Source organism: Podarcis liolepis, assembly GCF_965112155.1.
Source record: "Podarcis liolepis genome assembly, chromosome: 7".
NCBI classification, from domain to species: domain Eukaryota; kingdom Metazoa; phylum Chordata; class Lepidosauria; order Squamata; family Lacertidae; genus Podarcis; species Podarcis liolepis.
Window position 1 is genome coordinate 44,548,596 of NC_139561.1, and position 5,953 is coordinate 44,554,548.

General features: G+C 44.2%; 1 protein-coding gene across 1 annotated transcript in view; it reads left to right on the forward strand.

Annotated features, from left to right (window-relative positions):
- Positions 1-5,953, forward strand: part of LOC310711640 (farnesol dehydrogenase-like) — a 241,642-nt gene that overhangs the window by 199,472 nt on the left and 36,217 nt on the right. The gene's annotated exons all lie outside the window — the stretch shown is intronic.

A 5,953-nucleotide genomic window follows, 5' to 3' on the forward strand; every position in this document is an offset into this window, starting at 1 on the left:
CACATTTGATGGGCACATATGCCATTGTTTATGTGTTGTGTGAAGAATAGTTCCTTTTGTTTGCTATAAATCTCCCACCAATCAGCTTTATTGGAGTATTATAGGGGGGCATACCTTGCATAATAATTCTTTTCATATTTAAGGTGACACAACATGTGTGTTTCCAGTGCTTTGCTTCTAGAAAAAAGGTGCTAGTACTGTGTACCCTCTTGAGTACCAGCAGAAAAAAAACACTGTTTCTCTCTGTAATTTGTCTCTGTTAATTGCATTTGTGACCAAGAAAGGAATGCCAAATCCATTGCAAGATGCTCTGACTGTGTTCTACAATAGCAGATCAGCAGACATTTAATTACTGATTACTCAAAGCCAAGTATTTCCTGTAGCTGCATAAGCCTAACATTATAAGGGCACTTACAAGTGTGATGTCCTTGAACTCTAATAAGACATGTCATACATTTTATTGGAAGAAAAACTTGTTTTGTTTTCCCCCTTTCCCAGCCACATGGATCTCATTGGCTATGACTAGTTTGAAGGACTGGTCTGCTCAAAACAACACTGGAAAAGGAACTGGCATAGTTGTTTGACAGAGTCTTTATACTCTGAAGTCGGATGTCAATTTCGGAGGAACTTCCAGCATGCAGCTGAAACAGAACAAAGAGGCAGTTTGACAGACAGCTGTGGGACTTCTGCCTGCCAAACTCTGATCCCAGAGACAAAAACAAATTAATAATATATCTCCAACAACAGATAAATGACATAAAGCTTTATTGAATTCCAGAGCCATCTGGTTGGCCACTGGAAAATGAGATGCTGGGCTTTGGTCTGATTCAGTAGGTCTAGTGTCAGCACCTTGTGTGTTTGGGTAACTGTTGGGCCCATACACCTGGCAAGGTTCACTGGGGCTTGATGCCTGCCCTGCCTTCCCTGCTGCAGTGAGTGCCACTGAGCCTCCCACCACCACCAATCACTCCCCCACAGTCCCCAAATGCCAGCTGGCTCTGTTAATGTTTCAAGTTTCACTCTCACCACATCAATCATCTGTTAGGTGGTATGAAAGAAGAGGTGACGGGGCACATAGCAGGTGACTGACCCCAATTGCAGGTTGCCAGTGCTACATAACTCCACTCCCGGTGAGGCTTCCTTGGACCCAGAACCAGCCTGTGCTCCCCATGCCTAAGTTTGTTTGGGTTAAATATACAGTAAAAGGAGTCTCTGAACTAGTACTGTATGGGGCTATGTAGGCAAGGAACTGAGCACCCATTCTATTAATAAGCTTTTATTTTTATCATAATAAAAGTAAATAATAATAATAATAATAATAATAATAATAATAATAATAATAATGTATTATTTATACCCCACCCATTTGGCTCGGTTTCCCAGCCGCTCTGGGTGACTCCCGACAGAATAATGATGATGGTGATGGTGATGCAATAAAACATCAAACATGAAAAACTTCCCTTTGGAATACCGCTCCCAGGTAATTCAGACAAGCACCTACAATTTTGATATTTCATTGCCTGCTGAAAACATTATGTTTTGCCAAGCATTTTTAGATAATTAAGGGACACAGGTGGTGCTGTGGGTTGAACCAATTTGATTCATTGTTGGACTTTCAATATGTATTTTATAATTTTGTTAGATTTTATTGTATTCCACTGTGATTTTTAAAAAATTAGTTGGCTCTTTATAAACTTTTTAATAAATAAAAATAACAGAAAAACCTCCAGCACATTGACAGTAATACATTGAGGCAAACTACTGTACAGTGTTCAATCTCTCTTGGTTAAATGTATTCCTTTGTATGATTTGAGAAACTGAGCACCCATTTCAGACAGGCCTGAGAACCAGGAGGCTGTGAGTTTATAGAAACCTCTCTAGTTTGCACTGAGCTTAGTTTTGTCTCAGAATGAAGTCCCATATTACAGATGGGTAAGCAAGTAATGATGAGTAAAGCTACCATCCAAGAGAATGAGTGTGATTATGACTGTCTCCCATGTGGTAAATTTTTAAAGGATATTGATTTTTTAAATGCTTTGACTCAGAGCCATTGGCTTGTGGATTGCTGGCTGCTTGTGCAACTACGGTAGATAATATCAGCAACATTGGAGTGCAATTTTACTCAGAAGTAAGCCCTACTGAATTCAGTGCAACATACTTTCAGGTAAATGTGCATAGGATTGCAGTGTTAGATATTTCCAATGTTGTACTCCTTTGCACTGATACCTAGGAACAAGCACCCTGGATTACAGTAGGACCTACGGTACTTCTGAATATACAGTCATATAGAACCACACTGTATAATTGATACGGAAGGGGGGGGCATGTCTTCTTCACTACAATATATCCATTTATTTGCATCTGCCAAGCCCTTCCTCCGGGCGATGCCAGGTGACAGACTATGCAAACATGGACCATTGTCTTCTCAGGATGTGCTTATCTGCGCATATCTCCAGCTCTCTGCATATTCCCCCCTCCCTCCTCCATCCAGCTCTCTGCATATTCCCCCCTCCCTCCTCCATATGTTAATCTGTGTAACCCAACCTCTTAATGTATTCATGATGTAACTGGGATGTATTTTGCACTGTATTCTGGGATATGGAGGGAAATTTCAAAAGTTCATGTCACCCCTTTCTCGCTGTTAAATCTCGCCTTGAACCTGTTGCGCAATAAACTTGGATCTTCTGCAGTTTGCTCCTGCGTCCGGCTGAGCTCATTTTCTTCCGCAGGGACCCACGGACTTAGTCCGATGAGCTGGGTGGCAGAGTAACCCCGCACCCAGATTTTTCCGTAACAATAATATTGTTGCCTGCCACTCAATCGCCAAGTGGTGCGATGTTCCAGGGTTTCCAAGCACACTTACCCAGGGTCTGTGTTTCCTTTTGGAAAGGTGACACAGTGGAGACTGTGGTGTTTTTATGATATATGGCTTATTTACACATATAACCTGAGCCTACAATGGAGTGGTTCACAACATTAACACTCCATGAGGGTCTTGCTTTTCCCATATGTGCAGCGCTGGATTCAAACAGACAATAGCCATGGCTCTGCCTGTTGCTTAGCATCTTGCTCACGTAACTGCTAACTCTCTCTTAGCTGTGTGGCTTTATCTGTAGGGGGAGGGAGAGGCATCATTCATTTGCCTTTTTAGACAGAGTTCTGTGGTCCTTTTTTGTTCTTAACGGCACATCCTCAGGCTATCGCCTCATGAGGAAGTTGTTGTTGTTGTTTAGTCGTGTCCAACTCTTTGTGACCCCATGGACCAGAGCACGCCAGGCACTCCTGTCTTCCACTGCCTCCCGCAGTTTGGTCAAACTCATGCTGGTAGCTTCGAGAACACTGTCCAACCATCTCGTCCTCTGTCGTCCCCTTCTCCTTGTGCCCTCAATCTTTCCCAACATCAGGGTCTTTTCCAGGGAGTCTTCTCTTCTCATGAGGTGGCCAAAGTATTGGAGCCGCAGCTTCACGATCTGTCCTTCCACTGAGCATTCAGGGCTGATTTCCTTAAGAATGGAGAGGTTTGATCTTCTTGCAGTCCATGGGACTCTCAAGAGTCTTCTCCAGCACCATAATTCAAAAGCACCAGTTCTTTGGCAATCAGCCTTGTTTATGGTCCAGGTCTCACTTCCATACATCACTACTGGGAAAACCATAGCTGTAACTATACGGACCTTTGTTGGCAGTGATCCCCTTCATGGATCACTGCCTTGCCGTGGTGAAGGGGCTTTAATAACTCAGAGAAGCTATGAGCTATGCCGTGCAGAGCCACCCAAGATGGACAGGTCATAATGGAGAGTTTTGACCAAACGTGATCCACCTAGAGCAGGAACCGGCAAGCCACTCCAGTATCCCTGCCAAGAAAACTCCATGGACGAAAACAACAGGCATGAGGAAGTTAGCCTTGCTTAATTAGCTTTTAACACTTGCTGATTCAAAGTATTGTCTACCACACAGCTTAATACACATGGATCTGGCGTAATACGCATGAGTCCTGGTTTTAACACTCCAAGCATTGATTAATTTCTAACACTAGTTTATTCAAGAGATTATAATGGTCTAGCACCCACAAACTCATAACAATATCTCTGATAGGACACCTGTGCCTTGAACCTTAATAAATGACTGTTACGTGTTTAATTTTGTATCAGATATAGACAGACAGATGATAGAGATACAGTTATATATCAGAGATTAGATATATATCTATATAGTTTATTTTGTTTGTGTGTGTTTACACTCTCTCTCTCTCTCTCTCTCTCTCTCACTCCTTGCATTATTTATTATTTATCGTGGTGTGCTGGTTCTTCCCAGAGGAAACCTGTTAGAATTGTACCGCACCAAGCTAGTCAATTTTTGAAAAGTCTTATAACTAATCTTTCTAAAGTGGAGGTTTTTTTAAAAAAAGAAAAAATATATTATTTATATGAAGATATGTATTATAAATATAAACTTTTATAATTTACCATTGAGCCATGTCGCCATGTAAGAAGAAAATGGTGATTATTTGCCTGGTCAGGGATTTCCTAACGGTTTTCAAACCACAAAGTTATTTGCAATGACAACTGTTTTGTAGTGTAGAGCTGTGAATCCGGATGCCGCTTTTACAAACCCTGGAGTTTCGAGGGAGAGGTTTGACGAAATCCATACGAGCTACACAAGGATTAAAACTCACCCATATTTTATTTTTGCTGGTGGCGATCAAGAAGGTTCTGCCGAGCCGTTTTTCGCAGGAGCCTCGTTGGCGCAGTAGGCAGCGCGTCAGTCTCATAATCTGAAGGTCGTGAGTTCGAGCCTCACACGGGGCAAGCCTACTTTTTTATTCTCCCTTTTTTCTGCCCCGTAACAGCTACTCCTTCAGTTTACCGTTAGCCACCAATGCTGGGGGTTTCGGGGGTGGCAAACGCTGCCGTCCATGCATGGTAAGAAGTAACTATGGAGGAGAGTCGTAAAAAGGAGAAGAATGCGACATTTTAACTGTTGCCTCTATATTGCCCCACCCCTTGTAGCGCGCAACTGCAAAGGAGAATTTACTGTTCCACGAAGACAACAAGCACACATATCCTTACCACGGATGCTTAACTCTGATTCCTGCTCCTCCCGATCAAGTAAATCAATAAAAATACATAACAGACGTTCTCCCCCCCCCCCACCGCTCTACGCCCATCCTTCTAACTCGACAATTCGATGCGCCTCTGATTCTATGTATACGATGTGGCGCAAAGGTGCAGAACAGGCTGCACTGGGGCTGTGCCATTTTGCGTAGAAAGATGCTACTCGGACATCAACTTACTTAACCATGCTCTGGATTTAGGTAATTGCAGAAATATTAACACCGAGTTTATTTTTAATTCCACCTCCCCCCGCCCTTCAACCATTTGGCCATCTTTTCCGCTTCAAAAACAGGCTAGCACTGGATCACTAAATGAAAGGTTTTAATGATCCAAAGTAGATTATTTACAGGGCCTTCTCTCCCTCTCGGCTTTTTCACTTTCTGCCTCTCGGGCAAAAAAAATAAAAAACTCCATTGATAATAAGAACAGGACTAGCCGTATGAGTAAACAAAGAAGGCGGAGCTACAAGGCCAAAGAGGCGGGGCTTTTCGATTCCCTTCTTGCGGGCGTATTCCGCAGTGCATTCATCACGGCCGGGTGGGCGTAGCCAGGCGGGCCTGCGTTTCATCCAATAGCAGCTCGGGAGGGCGTGGCCACCTTGACAGCCAACAACCGAGTAGGGAGGCTGAGGGAAAGGGAAAAGGGCTGGGACGGCCTTGTCCGGGCTGGAGCCTGAAGGATAGGGAAGAACGCGGCCCTGATTGGCGAAAGGCCCCAGCCAATGAGGGCGCGGGGAGGGCGCGCTGGATTGGCGGAGGACTGCAGGCCACGGGGCGGATCCCGCCTGCGATTGGCCGGGAGGCGGGGCCCGACGCGTGCCGGCGACCCCCGACTGTCAGCGC